Here is a 20,263-nt window from a genome sequence, read left to right as displayed (position 1 = left end):
CAGGGCACCACGGGAATTGTAGTTCTCTTTGGGGGAGCCAACCTGAGCTCCAGTCTGACATCGAGCTTCATGGTTTACGGGAACTACTTATTCCAGCATTCATCGCGCGGAGGCGGATCTGGATTTTTTTTTTTTTTTTCGGTAATACACTGGGGAAACAGGGGCGTGTGGGTGGGAGGGGGGTTGTGATCTTTTCTGCCTCTGGTAGCTCCCGGGAAGTTGAGCTGTGTTTAGCTCCTGGATTTTGCAGAGCTGGCACTTTAGACGAAGAGGTCACTTAACTCCTGAAGCGAAGCACAATTTGCGGGATGCGGGGGTAGTAGGGGAGGAAGGAAGGGGATGCGAGCGGAGGGAAAGTGTAGGGGGAAAAAGTTTCGGCCTTTTTTGTACCTGTGAAAAAGTTTTTGATGTAAACACGTCTTTTGTGGGGCTTCCCAAGTGGCTCAGTGGTAAAGAATCCGCCTGCCAAATGCAGGAGACATGGGTTCGACCCCAGGGTGGGGAAGATCCCCTGGAGAAGGAAATGGCAACCTACTCCAGTATTGTTCCCTGGAAAAGCCCATGGACAGAGGAGCCTGGCGGGCTACAATCCATGGGGTTGCAAGAGTCAGACACGACTTAGCAACTAAACAACAACGTTTCTGTGGGAAACCCAAACCAAGGAGAACAGCGCTCTGGCAGTTTTTGGGTCCCAGAGGTCCCATGTCTAACCCCATGGGGTCTGGGCAGCAGCTCTGCCGACTGATTCCCTAGATAGTCCATCAGGGCGCCTGCGGGGGCGGTGGGCAGTGGGTGACGTGCGTCCCAGCCTTCCCTTCGGCAGGACTGGAAGCTCTCCAGATCCGAGCATTGCCCGTGCGAGGATCGCGCTGGCTTGCGGGGCGCACGCTGTCTACGGCCTCCTGAGGTGGAGCTCGGGACGAGTGGACTTAAAGGGCCTGCTTTCCGCCTCCATCCCGGGCGTCTCCACTTTGTTCCCAAAGGAACCGGGAACCTGTCTAATCACACTTGAAAAATAATGAGCAGAACCCCTCCGAGTTCAGGTCAGCCACGAGCTCCCAGAGACCGACGGCGCGCGCTCGGCAGAGAGCGCCGGGAGAGTGGCGCTTCGGACTCGTGAGCGCGCGCACGCGTGTCTGTCTGTGTACGTGTCTGTGTGCGCGCGCGTGTGAATGTACGTGTGTACGCCTGCTTGTGGAGGGCAGTGTGGAAGGTTGGGAGTGGCTGGTACGAAAACTACACTTTTGCTAATGGTAGCGCGTCATTTATCAGTACGTATATCCTGTTCAATCCCATTGTTTAAACAAAAATTGAAAGCAGTAGGGTTTTTTGGAAAGCTTTTATATTTGCTGAGTAAACTGACATGAGTTTTTAAAAATGTAAATTGTCTTCTACCCTGAAATTCACAGCCATCCAGTCCATCTGTGCACTTCCGCTCTAAGAAACGGCAAAGGAAGAAAAACATTTTAAATAAATGTAGTGGGCAAAAGATGCTGAATGGTGAGTGTTGCGTTTTCAAGCTGAACCGTCCAATAGGGTGTCTGCTTGCCTTATGTGGATATCGAGCACTTTAAATGTGGTTAATTGTGAATGAAAAACTGAATTGTTCATTTTAATTCATTAAAAAATTTTAAACTGATTTCACTTATTGGAAAACTTATAGTTTGGAACAATTTATTTTTTCGACTTAAAGGTTAAGTCTAAACTTAAAACCTGAACTGAGATATGCCAGTATATATAAACTACCAGCAGGATTTCAAAGACTTAGTAACATTTTTCTTAAGAATATTAATCTAGTAATTTCTTTTACATTAATTACAAGTTCAAATTATATTTTTGCTGCTGCTGCTGCTGCTGCTAAGTCACTTCAGTCGTGTCCGACTCTGTGTGACCCCATAGACAGAAGCCCACCAGGCTCCCCCGTCCCTGGGATTCTCCAGGCAAGAACACGGTTAAATAAAATATAACATTAAAGTTGACTTGTTTCTACTTTGCAAAATATGCCTACTGTAACATTTAAAACTACATATATAGCTCACATTATGTTTGTATTAGATATTGTTGGCTTAAAGTATTAAAATGCAGAATAATACTTCTTATTGTTTATGGATACGGTTTCTTAAATAATATATATGAACAGGATGAACCAACTTCAGGTTGATGATCATATTAGGAGAGAGGCCAATGGATGTTATCTGGGAATGGCTGCAAGGTGGTTTCCATTTACAGTCTAAAGCAAACATGATATTAGGATGTTAATTTTCATTTTGGGGGTACTTTTATATAATTTAAAATAATTTATAATACTGTGTGGTTCTTGCCCTTAAAAGTTTATAACCTATCTTTTGCAAATATGATCAAATATACCAAATGGATGGTATATATATCAGCTTCATATGAATTTTACTAAAGTGATAAACTGACTATGCCTCCTTTACAGACAATGCAATGTTTTTAAAAGTTGCAATCAAATACTCATTTATTGGCATGCCAGGATCTTTTCTGGGTCCTTGGGAGAGAAAAATAATTGGAGAGGGTCCCAGTCATTTTGGAGCTCAGTCTAAATGGGGAGACAGGTAGCTTAACAAGCACATGATACTTGCTGCTGTAAAGGAATGTTTGTGTCCCCCACAAAATTTTTATGTTGAAACTAAATCCTTAATGTGATGAGATTTGAAGGTCAGGTCTTTAGGAGGTGATTAGGCCATAAGAGTAGAGCCCCCAGGAGTGGGATTAGTACCCTAGAAAAGAGGCTCTAGAGAGCAACCTCACTCCTTCTGCCATCCGTGTCGGAAGATTGCCACCTATTAACCAGAAAGTGGAAACTCACCAGCCATGAACCAATCAGCACCTTGATCTTGGACTTCCCACCCTCCAGAACTGTAAGAAATAAATTTATTTTGTTTATAAGCGCACCCCCCCCCCACCAGCCAACGGTATTTTTTATAGTAGCCTAGACAAACTAGGGCTTCCCTGGTAGCTCAGCTAGTAAAGAATCCACCTGCAAAGCAGAAGACCCTGGTTTGATTCCTGGGTCAGAAAGTTCCCCTGGAGAAGGGATAGGCTACCCACTCCAGTATTCTTGGGCTTCCCTGGTGGTTCAGACAGTAAAGAATCTGCCTGCAATGTGGGAGACCTGGGCTCAATCCCTGGGTCAGGAAGATCCCTTGGAGGAAGGCATGACAACCCACTCCAGTATTCTTGCCTGGAGAATCCCCATGGACAGAGGAGCCTGGGGAGCTACTGTCCATGGTGTTGCAGAGAACTGGACACGACTGAGTGACTAAGCACACAGACTAAGACACATCCCTCAATAAAATTAAAGGAAAAGTATAGACTTAGCACACAGAAGGAAATGATTCACCTCTGGCAAGTAGAAAGTGTTCCTGGAGTAGATGACATGTAAATTCACCATCCTTTTAAAAAAAAGAAATTTAAAGTATCTTTTTAGTGAATCTGTTGTCCCTACAAAGAAATTTTCTTAACAACCACGGTTCATTGTTTATTTCTACAACTTCTCATATTCAGCAAGAGGTACAGAAATGCTCTAAGTATAATCCAAGTCAAGGTTGGAATCAGGTTTTGGGGAGCTTCAAGTCCATGGGATCCCAATGAGTCAGAGACAACTTACCAACTGAACAACAACAAAGTTTATATAATCTGAGGGATCTTTAAGAAAAAACATACAGAATTATGAATGCAAAGTTAGATACGAGCCTTGTCCAGGTGAGGGACTCTGAACCTTATATCCATTTGCTTCATGGTAAATCTTCCTCACAACAGACAAAAAAGAAAATATAGATTAAACCTAAATAATAAGGGTATTTTTGATATCATCAAAATATGCTTTCTGAAAGGGTTCAAAATATTCTTTAAAAAGAATTTTTCCCTGCCTTTCTTCCCTCTAAAGGTTTTAATGACTGAATTTTTTCTAGCTTTAGTGCAAAGTAAGCAATTCCATAATTTCAAAAATATGCAAATTGGTCCTTAATCCTCACATGAACATGACTGTAAGTTCTAATGACACAAAAAGATTCCGTATGAAAAACCAAAGCCCATTTCCCCTCATCTCTCCAAATCCGTGTCCCTAAAAGCAACTAATGTTAATTTCCCATGTTTCCTTCTAAGAAAACAATTATGTGTATATACCATAAATTGGCTTCCCTGGTGGCTCAGAGGGTAAAGAATCTGTATGAAATGTAGGAGACCCAGGTTCAATCCCTGGCTTGAGAAGATCCCCTGGAGAAAGCAACGGCTACCCATTCCAGTATCCTTTCCTCAAGAATTCCATGGACAGAGGAGCCTGGTGGGCTACAGTCCATGGGATGGCAATGAGTTGGACTGAACGACTAACATACCAGTATAAACAACTTTATACAGGAATAATTCTACTTTATTGCAACTAAGATCATGCTGTTTTACTCCATGCTTTGCCCTAGTTTAAATTACAATAAGCACACACAAAAAAAGTGCATACCACATAAATGTCCAGTTTAAGCAGTTGTGGTAAAATAACCATCCATGTAACTGCAACCCAGCTCAAGAAATAGAACACTGTCAACAGGGCCAAGGCTCAGAAGGCTCAGGGCCACCGCCTCCAACTCCTTACTCTCCACTCTGCTTGCAGCTCAGTGATTACCATGATGAAATTCTTAACCGCTTTTCTTTGAATTTGTGGGTTCTGTCGGCTCTCCTCACTCATCTCTGCTCTGCCTTAGCACCGAGAGCTGATGGCAGGGAGTGACTGCTGGCGTGGGCAGTCCCTCCCACTCTCTGCCAGCAAGCTCAGTGGGGAATCAGGCCCCTGTTAAGAGTCTGCCTTTGACCAATAAGAACCGCTGTACCCAAGGGAGAGCAACATTAAATAGCAGATTAGAGAAACACCGTAGCAGGTCCACAGACCAAGCAACAAAGGAAAAGATTTTTGCAGGCAGCACCAGTCGCAGCCGACCCTGACTGACTGCTGGCACCCTATGTGCTTCTTTTCCTCATAATCTCCAGGCCAGCTGCAGCTATGCTGACTTACGATGGTCACCCTTTTCTTTATAATTTTACCGCACAGTTATGAACTCTAAAGACTAGTTGCCCATTTTTGAACTTTATGAAAGTGGAATCGTGTACTTTGTTACTGTTTTCTCTGACTTCACTGATTTGAAGATCTGCTTGTACCTCACTTAACTAGCTCTTTTCATTGTGGATGAATAAAATACACTTTATTTAACCCATCCTATTGTTGATGGACATAGGAGTTGGTTCCAATTTGAGGCCATGATCATTCTTGTGCATGTGCTCTGGTACATCTGTGATCGCAGTTTAACAGGACAGGTATTGATGAACAGAACTGCTGAATCATGTCTGAATTTCCAAACGTATACATATGGTCTGGTAATTCTAAATCCTCTAAAATTTAATGAGGTTTGCTTCTTAACCAAGAATATGGTTAATTTTTTAAAATATTCTGTATGTAGTTAAAAAATTGTTTTTAATTTATTTTCTGTGTTAGTGTTCTATTTATGCCCACTGGGTACTATTAAATGGATTAATAACTCATATAGCCTTAAAGACTTTTTTGTCTGTTCCCCTAAGTAAAAATATCCCACTTAGTTTGATTTCTCTCTTTAGTTCTATCAATTCTTGCTTTACGTATGTTAAGACTATATTATGAACACATATTGAAAACTGTTATGTAAACCCAGAGATGAACATTTTAACATTCTGTAGTGACCTTCTGATCTCAGCTTTAACTGTTTTGTCTGGTTGCTATCAATATATCAAGTTATAGCACCTGTCTTTTATTTGGTGTTGGCATATTTTTCCGTATTTTTACTTTCAGCCTTTCTGTATCCTAATGTCTTAGATGTGTTTCTAGAACATGTGGTTTAGCATGTTTTCTTTTTAAATCTAGCCTGATAATCTTTGTGTTTTAATTAGGGCATTTAGTCTATTTAGTTATGTAATTACTAATATATTTTAATATATTTAAATCCAACTATACTAATTCTTCACTTTTTGTGCTTTATATTTGTTTTGCCTATTCTATGTTCTTTTTTCCACTTTCTTTTGGATTATTTTTTATAGTCCCATTAGTTAGTTTGGAAATTAGATACTTTGTTTCTATTCTTTTGACACTGAAACGTATGTCTTCTTTACATTTTTTCAGTTCAATTCAGTCGCTCAGTCACGTCTGACTCTTTGCAACCCCATGAATCACAGCACTCCAGGCCTCCCTGTCCATCACCAATTCCCAGAGTTCACTCAAACTCATGTCCATCGAGTCGGTGATGCCATCCAGCCATCTCATTCTCTGTCGTCCCCGTCTCCTCCCACCCCCAGTCCTTCCCAGCATCAGACTCTTCCAGTGAGTCAACTCGTCGCATGAGGTGGCCAAAGTACTGGAGTTTCAGCTTTAGCATCAGTCCTTCCAATGAACACCCAGGATTGATCTCCTTTAGAATGGACTCGTTGGATCTCCTTGCAGTCCAAGGGACTCTCAAGAGTCTTCTCCAGCACCACAGTTCAAAAGCATTTTAGCCTAGTATTAATCTTTACTTTGCCCTCTTTCATTTGGGAATCTTTTTTTTTTTCTTGGCGTCTTTTAAAAACTTTTTTCTGTCTTTGATCTTCTAGTTTCATTTAAAGTAAAATGCCTTTTATTTTTAAAATTCCTACTTGGACTTTATTGGCTTCTTAAATTAATAGATTAACATCTTTAATCAATTTTTAAAACATTTTCAGCCATTATTTCTTCACATATCACCTGATGCTGCAGTCCATGGGGTGGCAAAGAGTCGGATACAACTTGGTGACTGAACAATGAGAACAATCATCTGAGCCCTTACTGTCTCATTCATTTCTGGGGCTCCAATTCCATATATATTAGACCATCCCAGTGTTTCCTCCATGTCTCCTGCTGTATCTCCAGTATTTATTTTTAGTTTTGTCTCTCCTTTACTTGGCATGTTTTGTAACATGCCATTCCTACTTATTGTCTCTTTGCTGCTGCTGCTGCTAAGTCACATCAGTCATGTCCGACTCTGTGTGACCCCATAGACGGGCAGCCCACCAGGCTCCCCTGTCCCTGGGATTCTCCAGGCAAGAACACTGGAGTGGGTTGCCATTGTCTCTTTAGGTGTGCCTAATCAGCTCTAAAATTTACCGAGTTTTAATCCTTTTAATTCTTCTGTTTTCTAGTTATATAATTCCAATTTGGTTATTTTTCAAATCTTAAAAGTCACTTTTTATGATTTCCAGTTTCTTGACAAAATTTATAAGCTTGACTTTTTCTCATGAATAGAACAAGCATAGTGGTATAATGACTACGCTTAAGTCTTTCTTTTGTCTGTAGTTTCTGTTGGTGCTGGATGACTATCCTTTCATCCCATCATCTTGGATTATTTGCTATTCATTTTATTTGAAAAAGTAATTATGGAAATAATTTAAGGCACTGGATCATGTTGCATTCTTTCAAATAGGAATTTCATTGCCTTCTTTCAGGTCCTAAGGGTGCTAATAGTCCTGAACCAATACTTGAGGATTTCTGAGCCAAAATAATGATCCTAGTCCACATCTCCACTTTGGGGCTATGCTTCTTGGGGTCCCGTCACAGACTGGGGGGGGGTGTTTCACCAGGGTTACCATCTTTAATGTGTATTGGACTCCAAGCCTAGACCCAAATGACTGACAAATGCTTTTTTCTCACCTCTTTTCTTAAGTTGCCTGGTTATAACTAGTACCGTCTTATGTTAAAAACAACATCTGCAATCTAATACTGTTTAGAGTCTAACATCTTGGTCAGCCTATCTCTGCTGCTTCCATGATTTTCTCACCAGAATGTGAGGTGTACAAAAAGCAGAGATAATTCCCAGGTAATGCAGGACCTTGCTCTACAAATACAAAACTATTTGTGGCTGACTACCAAGATGGAATAGTATTAATCTTCTAAAATAAGTTGAATATAGCTTTAAATCCCCAGGATAAACCAAGAATTCTCAGGACATTTCTTCATCCATAATCCAACTGGATTAAGATCCAGCAAGACCCTCGCAACATTCCTGCACTATGCTCTATTCATCTGGGTCCAGGGGGAACATTTTACTAACAATTCTCTTTTTAGCATATCAAAATAAAATGCTGCTTCTCTCTGAGGCTGTTTCACTTAAAAATTTTATCTACATTGTAGGCCTCATAGGATTTTCCATTAAACTACTCTGTCACATTACATTCTAGACAATAGGCTTAGTGTCACAGTTGGTGTGAACATCCATATGTGCATGCACGCTAAGTCACCAGTTGTGTCCAACTCTGTGTGACCCTACAGACTGCAGCCTGCCAGGCTCCTCTGTCCATGGGATTCTGCAGGCAAGAATACTGGAGTGGGTTGCTGTGCCTGATCTTCCCAAAACAGGAATTGAACCTGCACCTCTTATGTCTCCTGCATTGGCAGGTGGGTTCTTTACCACTAGTGTCACCTGGGAAGCCCAAACATCTACATAACTGGCTCTAATTAGGCTGATGATAACTAGAACATTCTTGTTCATTATCTAAAGCCAATAATTACAGTACTTTCAGAGACTTTCTTCGTTTCTTTTAAGAAAGTGGGAGAAAAATTAAATATATAATCATTCTATAAGAACATGGAGTCTGTTTAGTTCTGAAACTTTTTTCATTTCCTGAAATCTATACATACCAACATGGGAATGAAAATAAATTCACACGAAACAATTTTCAGTAAACAGCTGACTAACAAAACCCCAACACTCCAAATTACATGTGCATACTGTAGTAGGCAACTGAGACCAGAAACAGTACAAATGTATGTAGGAACTCAAGAGGACGTTTTGGGAAAGAACTGAGCTTGAATAGGGTTCAAACATCCCAAGAGGGTGAGACAGGACAGAAAGTGACTAATCAGAGATAGCAGATCTTAGAAAATACCAGTAAAATAACTTTCTAAAAGCGATATTAGTATTTTAGAAAGCAAAGCCTTGGTCCCTGAAGCCTGTGAATAAATCAGGAAGTTGAGAACTATGTGCAGAAGCTCTTCAGAGCCAGGTTAAGTACTGAGAGGCAGAAGAAATGTAATTTCATAAAGCTGCCATATTTTAGGGAAGTCATTTGCCACCAGAGGTTAGTTCTGTAAGACTATCATGGCCCTTCTTTCTACCTCCTGATGATAGTCTAGGAAAATTAAAATATGAGGACTGTAAAAGTCATATGCATATGTTACTGAAAGCTACAGTAAGAAAACACAATTTTCTTACAGAAGATGAAAATTTACCGTAAAACAAATGAAATTTATAATTTCAACATGAATCTGAAAAGCTCAACAAAACAATCATAGCTGTGAAGTAAAATCACAAAGAAATAATAAGCATAAGACTCAGGTAGCTGGGAGCCAGACAATAGATTATTAATGTCTACATTTTATGAGAATATAATCAGAGAATTGAGTGTTTTGACATCTTGGGGATGTGTAGTAAAGCATCAACCTTACTGGTTTGGTCTTAGCCCTCATGTCCTGGGAGGGAATTTCTAAGAAGGGAAACTTTGTTTACCTGGGGCCCTGGGCCACGTGGTATCCTTTCTACCTCCAGAGGGGCTGGAGACTAAAAATCAGCCATGAGGGCCGTTAACCATGTCCACATAACTGAGACCCAGTGAAAACTCTGGAAACCAAGACTCAGATAAGCTCCCCTAGATGGCAGTATTCTGTGTGTGTCATTGCACATTGTTTCTGGGAGAGTAATGCTGTCTATGACTCCACTGGAACAGGACAACTAGAAGCTGCACATTTGTATTTCTGGCCTCTGTGTACCAATTCTCTTGGCTGATTTTAATCTGTTTCCTTTTGCTGTAATAAACCATAACTGTGAATATAACTGTTTTCAGTAAGTTCTCTCCATCCTTCAAATATATCATCAACCCTAATAGGGGTCTTGGGAACCCTGAACTCTGAAGCTGGTGTCAGAAGTGAAGGTGGTCTCCTATGGACCACTTCCCTAACTTTGCAGGAAGTTTTTGAAGTTTGGCCACAAAAGAATGTATAATCAGGTTTGTAAGTCATGCCTACTGAGGGTAGTCTGGCCTTTCCCATTTCAATTATCTCAGGCTGCTTTCTTGCTCCCAGGATCAGCATCTTTGCCCTAGGGCTGTCTTCTAAGAATAAAGACAGCACTGTCAGGGCATTTCAGAAGAAGGACCTGGCTCTCCCCTCAGCAGGTCTCACCTAATGACTGACAGGATCTGTTGTAATAGATATCCTAGCTCTCTTGCCCCTCAGGTGGGTAACTTTGAGGCCTGGGTTTCATACTAATTCCCAGTTTTCCCACGGGATCACTCCAGGCAGTACCAGTGGTAGCCAGCCGGCTTGATAAGGCACCCTTTATTTACTGCCTTCCCTTCTTTGTCTGACTTCCCCACCTCTGACTGGTGTTTCCTGAATCCTCCAGATAAACTACCTGCACTCAAATCCTTGTCTCAGGATTATAGAGGGCATTTCCACAAGACTATTTCCCTAAAATCCATCCAGGAGCTAAAGTACTTGGTCCAGTGGCTGAGCACAGGATTCAAGCCAAGCCAGCTGGAATCCTTCCCAGGGAATGTTGTTCAATCTGAAATAGGGAGATGGGAGCTCTTTTTCCTCTTTGCTCTTTTCTCCTCCCTCTCAATGTATTTCCAGAAGAACCTAGGACAAAGTATGAACTTGCTAAATATTTGCAGAATATTTAATGCATACAAGTCCTACAATTTCTTTGTTGCCAAAAGGCATTAATGATCAGGCATTAATTTCAAATGTTTGAAATACTATTACAGTATACCACAGCGTCATAGCACACTGCAGTAGTTGATTCAGAGCGTGGGCTCAGGAACCAGACTGCTTGAGATTCAAGCTCAGCCACTTGCCAGTTGTTTGACTGTGTAGGTTATTTGTCTGTAGTCTCTCAGCTTCTTCCTCTAGCCTTTCCTCCGGATTGCAAGGGTTCTGGAACCCTAAACAACATGTCCTAGACTCACTTGCCAGGACGTCTCCAGTTGGGTTCTGCTGACGGGAGTTCAGTAGTCAGGAGGAGGGCGGAAGGCGCTCTTCCTTTCTTGGGGCTCCAGTAGCCTCAGCAGCACTGTACTCCTCTGTGCTGGCTCCAGGAATGGGGGGCCCTGAAGGCTGCTGGCTTTCTGTAAAGCAGCTAGCAGAGATCATCCTAATAATCCAATAGTTCACTTCTAAAAATCTCAGGAGCACACATTTGTGGGTTCTGGATAACACAGCTTTCTCTTCTGTTTCCCCAGGGCAGGGGTGCTCGGTCTTCTTGCAGCACCCTCCGGATAGCAACATTCTCTCCCTTTTGGTCCTTCAGTCCTTCTGTCAGGATTCCCTCAAAACAAAGGGAATAACATTCCTTCTGAAATGTCCAAAGTGGCTTTTCTTTTCCTGACTGAATACTAACTGATACTGTGACCTAGGGCATCTAACTCACTCTCTTTGCCTCAGTGACTTCCTCTGTAAAGTGCAGATAACAGTAGTATTTCTACCTCTAAGTATTTTTAGAGCCCTTAGAACAGTGGCTGGCACAAAGCAGACACAATATTCGTTAAATAAATGGCATCGCGTATCACAGTCTCTTGTTAAATGCATATGACATTAGCCATGAATGTTGTAAGTCTAACATCCCCCTAACACATCTGTCACTATGTGCAACCTGCCCCATGATCTGCCCACTTACTGCTTGTCACAGTCACCTTTCTACCTGTGTCTTGTCTTCTCCTTTGCTCTTGTGTCATAAATCAGCATGTACGTTTTCAGTGTTTTTTCCTCACCTGCTTTAGACATAACATAGGCACATTCAGAGGCACGGAGCTTCAAGGTTTCCCTGAAGCTGTTGCAGGGCTGGGAGGGGTGGCACTGGAGGACAAGCATTAGAAGCTAGCATGAATCCAGACTGTTGAGACTGGAGTGCTATAGGGATTCTGTGAAGGAGAAAGGATTGAGAAATACAGATTCTTTGGGTTAAATCTTATCCATATGAAGATTATTTTACATTTGCATGGAATTATCCCACTGACTTCTGTTTTTGAGCATAGACTTGCTTTTGATTTCTTACTCAGCAGAGAGAGCACACTCATGTTCTAGGTTACATTTACTCCATTCCCAAGATCCTTGAGACCAGTCCTCCTCACCCTGCCACTCCCTGAACCACCCCCTCAAAAAAAGACCCCCCCACACAATGTGGGAATGAGAAAGGCCTTGAGGTTACTGAACAGACAAAATACTGCTGTGTCTGTACAAAGGTGGGATCACTGTCCAGAGAACTGGTTAAAGAAATTCCTAGAATGACAAAGTTTTCCACAAAGTAAGATCAGTTTAACTTTCATTTCAGCTTGTCCTACTAGGCAAAGAATAACTCTTTCTTCTTTACTAATTAGTCCAATCTTCAACTATGGGTAATTTTTTTAGTCTAATTAGAATTTTAGGCTTTGAATTTAGATGGATGTTTTTTAAAGTGTATCTGAAAAATCTCATATTGTTTGCAAACATATTTTTAAATACCATCAAATTACTAAGCATAATAAATTATTTAGAGGGCAAAGCTGTATGTCACTCCTATGAGTATTTACACCAGAATTTATAGTTTTTATCATTACCAAACTTTAAATTGTCATTGGCTAGATACAAGATCTGCATACTATTAATATATCACAAATTGACTTTCACTGGAAACACCTACAAAAAAGTAGACAAAAAAAAATTTTTTTTTAAAGTTCAGTTCAGTTCAGTTCAGTTGCTCAGTCGTGTCCGACTCTCCGCGTTACAAAAGTTATTTTCCTACTGTATGAAAGCAATATATATTCGGTTAAATATGAGCCAAATGAACAATGCTATTACCCAATTCAATAACTACTGACTCTCTTCACTACTTTTCTAAAATAGAATAGCAGTAATTTCCTCTCAGATGATCCCTCTGTTTTCATACTGTATTTTGCAGTTCTCATTGTTAAAGGTTAAATTGCTCTTGACTATTTTGGATTCAGTACTCTGCAAGTGGAAAAATAAATCATTGGTCTTTGAGGAGAAAAAAAGCTTTACTGAGGCATATTTTACATATCACAGATTTACCCACTCAAGTGTATACTTCAAAGTTTTTTAGTTAATTTATACAGCTGTGAAACTATCATCATAATTCAGTTTCAGAACATTTCCATCTTCTGAAAAAAGCTTTGTGCCTCTGTGCTGTCAAACTGGTTTCTACATTCAGCCCTAGGGCAACCACTCTTCTGCTTTCTGTGCCTTTTCTAGAAATTTCACATAGAATCATACAATATGTTGTCTTTTGTGTCTTGCTTGCCTTAAGTATAAAGGTTTTAAGGGCTCATCCATGTTATAGCTTGTATTAGTGTCTGTCCGTTTTCCCCCTATTCCTTTTTATTGATGAAGAATTCTAGTATATAGATACACCACATTTTTGTTTATTCGTTCATCAGTTTGTGGACATTGGGATTGTTTCTAGTTTTTGGTTATTATAAGAAAAGCTGCTATAAACATTCATATAAAGTTATTTCTGTGGATGTAGGTTTTCTTTCCTCTTGGGTAGATCCTAGGAGTGGAACTGCCAGGTAAATATATGTGTAAATCTCGAGAAACTGCTCATTTTCCATAGTGACTGTATCCATCAGTACATTGATCCATGAGTGTTCCAATTTTTCCAAATCTTCACCCACACTTGCTATTGCCTGCCTTTTCAACTACAGGCACCCCAGTAGGTGTGAGGTAATATTTTGCTGTAGGTTTAATTTTCATTTTCCTGATGATTAATGATGTAAAACACATTTTCATATGCTTAGTAGCCATTAGTCATTGGCTTTTTAGCATAGACTTATTTAAGACCTGGTATCCTACATACAAAAAAGATCTTCACGACGAAGATAATCACGATGGCGTGATCACTCACCTGGAACCAGACATCTTGGAATGTGAAGTCAAGTGGGCCTTAGAGAGCATCACGAAGAACAAAGCTAGTGGAGGTGATGGAATTCCAATTGAGCTCTTTCAAATCCTGAAAGATGATGCTGTGAAAGTGCTGCACTCAATATGCCAGCAAATTTGGAAAACTCAGCAATGGCCACAGGACTGGAAAAGGTCAGTCTTCATTCCAATCCCAAAGAAAGGCAATGCCAAAGAATGCTCACTCTACCGCACAATTGCACTCATTTCACACGCTAGTAAAGTCATGCTCAAAATTCTCCAAGCTAGGCTTCAGCAATATGGGAATCGTGAACTTCCAGATGTTCAAGCAGGTTTTAGAAAAGGCAGAGGCACCAGAGATCAAATTGCCAACATCCGCTGGATTATGGAGAAAGCAAGAGAGTTCCAGAGAAACATCTATTTCTGCTTCATTGACTATGCCAAGGCCTTTGACTGTGTGGATCACAATAAACTGTGGAAAATTCTGAAAGAGATGGGAATCCCAGACCACCTGACCTGCCTCTTGAGAAACCTGTATGCAGGTCAGGAAGCAACAGTTAGAACTGGACATGGAACAACAGACTGGTTCCAAATAGGAAAGGGAGTACGTCAAGGTTGTATATTGTTACCCTGCTTATTTAATTTATATGCACAGTACATCATGAGGAACGCTGGGCTGGAAGAAGCACAAGCTGGAATAAGATTGCCGGGAGAAATATCAATAACCTCAGATATGCAGATGACACCACCCTTATGGCAGAAAGTGAAGAGGAACTCAAAGGCCTCTTGATGAAAGTGAAAGAGAGTGAAAGTTTGGCTTGAAGCTCAACATTCAGAAAACAAAGATCATGGCATCTGGTCCCATCACTTCATGGGAAGTAGATGGGGAAACAGTGGAAACCGTGTCAGACTTTATTTTTTTGGGCTCCAAAATCACTGCGGATGCTGATTGCAGCCATGAAATTAAAAGACGCTTGCTCCTTGGAAGGAAAGTTATGACCAGCCTAGATAGCATATTAAAGAGCAGGGACATTACCTTGCCAACCAAGGTCCGTCTAGTCAAGGCAATGGTTTTTCCCGTGGTCATGTATGGATGTGAGAGTTGGACTGTGAGGAAGGCTGATCGCCGAAGAATTGATGCTTTTGAACTGTGGTGCTGGAGAAGACTCTTGAGAGTCCCTTGAACTGCAAGGAGATCCAACCAGTCCATTCTAGAGGAGATCAATCCTGGGTGTTCATTGGAAGGACTGATGCTAAAGCTGAAGCTCCAATACTTTGGCCACCTCATGTGACGAGTTGACTCACTGGAAAAGACTCTGATGCTGGGAGCGATTGGGGGTAGGAGGAGACGGGGAAGACAGAGAATGAGGTGGCTGGATGGCATCACTGACTCGATGGACATGAGTTTGAGTGAATTCCGGGAGTTGGTGATGGACAGGGAGGCCTGGCGTGCTGTGGTTCATGGGGTCGCTAAGAGTTGGACATGACTGAGCGACTGAACTGAACTGAATCCTACATACAGGAGGATGATTTTTTGCACATGTATGTATCTATATATGTACATATGTAAATATATATACATATATCCCATGTGTGTGTATATATATACATATATATCCCTATGTAGGGATTCCTAGGTAGTTCACTGGTAAAGAATCCACCTGCCAATGTAGGAGACTCGGGTTTGATCCCTCGGGAAGATGTCCTAGAGGAGGAAATAGCAACCCACTGCCGTATTCTTGCCTGAAAAATTCCATGGACAGTGGAGCCTGGCTGGCTACAATCTGCAGGGCTGCAAAGAATCAGACACAACTAACCGAGCATGAGAAATATCTTTGTAACCAGGACCCCAACCAAAGGAAGGCATGCTAGGCATATTACAGCTTAATACAAATGATTACTTTTATCATTTTCTGAACGACAGACAGAAGATCCTTACTACTTAACTCCATTTATTTGTCCTCTTTTTACAGTCTACTTATGTGCTGTGCTTATTCGCTCAGTCACATCCACCTCTTTGTGATCCCATGGATGGCAGTCCACCAGGATCCTCTGTCCAAGGAGATTCTCTGGGCAAGAATACTGGAGTGGGTTGCCACGCCCTCCTCCAGGGGATGTTCTCAATCCAGGGATCGAACCCAGGTCTCCTGTATCGCAGGAGGATTCTTTACCGACTGAGCCACCAGGGAAGCCCAGAGTCTACTTCTACATGCTATAAAAACTCACAGTTCAGTTCATTCCTCAGTTGTGTCCAGCTCTTTGCAACCCCATGGACTACAGCACACCAGGCTTCCCTGTCCATCCCCAACTCCTGGAGCCTACTCAAACTCATGTCCATAGTCAGTGACGCCACCCAACCATCTCATCCTCGGTCGTCCCCTTCTCATCTTCAATCTTTCCCAGCATCAGTGTCTTTTCAAATGAGTCAGTTCTTTGCATCAGGTGGCCAAAGTATTGGAATTTCAGTTTCAGCATCAGTCCTTCCAATGAATATTCAGGACTGATATATCCTTTAGGAAGGACTGGTTGGATCTTCCTGCAGTCCAAGGGACTCTCAGGAGTCTTCTCCAACACCACAGTTCAAAAGCATCAATTCTTTGCTCCAACTCTCACATCCATACATGACTTCTGGAAAAATCATAGCTCTGACTAGACGGACCTTTGTTGGCACAGTAATGTCTCTGCTTTTTAATATGCTGTCTAGGTTGGTCATAGGTTTTCTTCCAAGAAGCATGCATCTTTTAATTGCATGGCTGCAGTGACCATCTGTAGTGATTTTGGAGCCCAAGAAAATAAAGCCTGTCACTGTTTCCCCATCTATTTGCCATGAAGTAATGGGACCGGATGCCATGATCTTAGATTTCTGAATGTGGAGTTTTAAGCCAACTTTTTCACTCTCCTCTTTCATCAAGAGGCTCTTTAGTAGTTCTTCACTTTCTGCCATAAGGGTGGTGTTATCTGCATATCTGAGGTTACAGAGATCTCTCCCAGAAATCTTTTTTTTTTTTTTTGCTTCTCCCAGAAATCTTGATTCTAGCTTGTGCTTCATCCAGCCTGGCATTTCTCAAGATGTACTCTGCATATAAGTTAAATAAGCAGGCTGACAATATACAGCCTTGATGTACTCCGTTCCCAGTTTGGAACCAATCTATTGTTCCATGTCCAGTTCTAACTGATGCTTCCTGACCTGCATACAGATTTTTCAGGAAGGAGGTCAGGTGATCTGGTATTCCCATCTCTTTAAGAATTTTCCAGTTTGTTGTGATCCACACTGTCAAAGGTTTGGGCATAGTCAGTAAAGGAGAAATAGATATTTTTCTGGAACTCTCTTGCTTTTTCAATGATCCAACAGATGTTGGCAATTTGATCTCTGGTTCCTCTGACTTTTCTAAATCCAGCTTGAACATCTTGAAGTTCACGGTTCATGTACTATTGAAGCCTGGCTTGGAGAATTTTGAGCATTGCTTTGCTAGCATGTGAGATGAGTGCAATTGTGCGGTAGTTTGGTGGCTCAGAGGATAAAGTGTCTGCCTGCAATGTAGGAGACCTGGGTTCCATCCCTGGGTTGGGAAGATCCCCTGGAGAAGGAAATGGCAACCCACTCCAGTATTCTTGCCTGGAGAATCCAATGGACAGAGGAGCCTGTCGGGCTACAGTCCACAGGGTTGCAAAGAGTCAGACACGACTGATTGACTCCACTTTCACTTTGAGCATTCTTTGGCATTACCTTTGGGATTGCAATGAAAACTGACCTTTTCCAGTCCAGGATAAAAACCCACAAGACATTATTATTCTATATTAAACAAATAATTCTCTTAAAATTTACATAATTATCCTTGCCTATAATTTTTTTCTCCTCCTGAGGATTTAGGACCATTTACCTTAAGCAGGATTGCAGGAAATGAATTATGAGCTTTTCTTTTTTTGTCTGAAAACATCTTATTTTGGCTTGATTCTTGAAAGCTTTTTCTCTACATATAGAACTTGGTTAGCAGTTTGTTGTTGTTTTTTTCTTTAGTAATTTAAAGATGTCTTTCTATGATATTCTAGATTTCATGGTTCTGTTGAAGAGTCAGGATTCAGACTGAGTGTTGCTTTTTAAAATTTACTGTCTTTTCCCTCTGGTTCCTAAGATGTTATCTGTTTTTTGTTTTCACATTTTTATTATGATTTGCTCCAGATGACCTCCTCTACTAGCAGAGATTTGACCTTTATTCTATGAGATAAGGGGCTGAGTATCTCAATCCAATGAGGGACTGAATCATATGTATCCAGGCTGTGTTGTAAAGTCTTAGTAAGACACAGTTCACATCTGGCTCACTCCTGACCCTTGGATATTGTCACATGGGCTTTTGCTCAAGGTCCTAGTAGTCTCTGTCCCCATATCCTTGAAAGACTATCAAAGATTCATTTCTGCTCTTTTGGTGGACATTTAGTTCACACTAATTCACAAAAGTAATAGTGTTTTTGTGTTTTTTTTTAAGAAAAATAAATAACTTCATTTTCTTATCATTTGTCACTGAAAATGCTAGCAGCAGAAGAGGTTTTTGTTTTTTCTTAACCTGCATTTTCATTTCTTCAAAAATGTACTGTTGAGTGACATCACTAAGTTGACTCACTGAACAGTTAGGCCTCAGAACTGTTCTACTGTAGTCTACTCACAAGTGGATGTACCCATGTGATAACACTTTATTATGCTTATCCTTCTCTCATTGCCTTTGAAACAACTTGAAAATATTAAACTCCACGGTACGATTCATCTTTCAGAAACCAGTATGTGTTGCAGAGCAATTAATAGCTTTCTGTTTTTCATATTAACTATGCAACTTGAAAGAACAACAATTATTTTATAAGGAACTTACCTCATGGAAAGTATACTTAATTGTGACTATGAGTTGAGGAGCTTCTCCGGTGGCTCAGTGATAAAGAATCCACCTGCACTGCAGGACACTAAGGAAACTGGAGTTCGATCCCTGGGTCGGGAAGATCCCTTGGAGTAGGAAATGGCAAGCCATTCCAGCATTCTTGCTGGGAAAATCCCATGAACAGAGAAGCCTGGCAAGCCACAGTCCATAGAGTCACAAAGTGTCAAGACACAACTAAGTAAGTATATCACCAGGTAATGATGAGTTGATAAATTAATAAAATTAATAGTAATGATTGAGAAATTATTCACTGCTTTGTGTGTGTGAGGGGGAGATACAAAAAATGTATATATTTTCCTTTCCTCAAGGTTTTCTAGTCTGATTTGATGATTAGATTATGAAAAATACATATTTTTAGGATAACTGAGTAAATGACATGAATTTCAATAGGCAGTACAACCCAGAACACTTCTACACAATCCTGCCAGCTATTTATATTTATAGGATAGGGGACAAATTTTAAAACAGCTTTGATCTTAGCTCATAATTAATTTACTGCTAAATATTTTCACTGTTTACAGTTTGTGAGATGCTGAATTCAGGCAAAGTTTGGCAAATAAAGTGATATACTGGTATCATCTAGTGGAAAAAACCCTGGTAAAATCATTTTACCAGAAGACTAGGATGACTGAACAGTAGTGTATAATCCAAAATTTGTTCTATATATTTTAGTACATTTGAGTAGCTGTAAAATTCTTCAACAAATTCTGAAATAACTGGGCTCATACTTATTGGTACTTATAACCAAAGGATTTCCTGGAACTAAGTTATTTATCTTTTAATATTATAATCTCTTAACCACCTAACAATTGTTAATATTAAAATATTCCTCATATTATGATCACATTGGATAAAGAAGTGGCAACCCACTCCAGTATTCTTGCCTGGGAAATCCCAAGGATAGAAGAGCCTGGCAGGCTACACTCCATGGGGTCTTAGAAGAGCTGGACACAACTTAGCGACTAAACAACAAACACACACACATAGTGGAGAAGGAAATGACAACTCACTCCAGTATTCTTGCTTGGAAAATCCCAAGAGGAGCCTGGCAGGCTACCGTCCACAAGGTCACAAAAAGTCGGACACAACTGAAGCGACTTAGCATAGCATGATCACATAGTCACAGAATTATACAGGTTGTCCCCCAAATGTCACTTTACTGTCAACTAAAAGTCTAGAAATGTTAAATGTACCATTCAAAATCACAACCCTTGTTGGACTGTAATTTATACATTATTTAAAAATAAAAAACATAAACACTTTCCTCTTTATCATCTTTTAGAAAGATGCCAGTATTTAAAAAAAAACAAATCTGGAAAATTAGTTTTGGAATATACAAAACTGATGTTTCTGAAAAGAAATGGCTTTAAAGTTGACCACC

This window comes from Moschus berezovskii, chromosome 7 (genome assembly GCF_049115385.1).
Source record: "Moschus berezovskii isolate FMDL1 chromosome 7, NW_MosBer_1.0, whole genome shotgun sequence".
NCBI classification, from domain to species: domain Eukaryota; kingdom Metazoa; phylum Chordata; class Mammalia; order Artiodactyla; family Moschidae; genus Moschus; species Moschus berezovskii.
The sequence above is the reverse complement of the archived record's forward strand: the minus strand, read 5'-3'. Positions refer to the sequence as shown.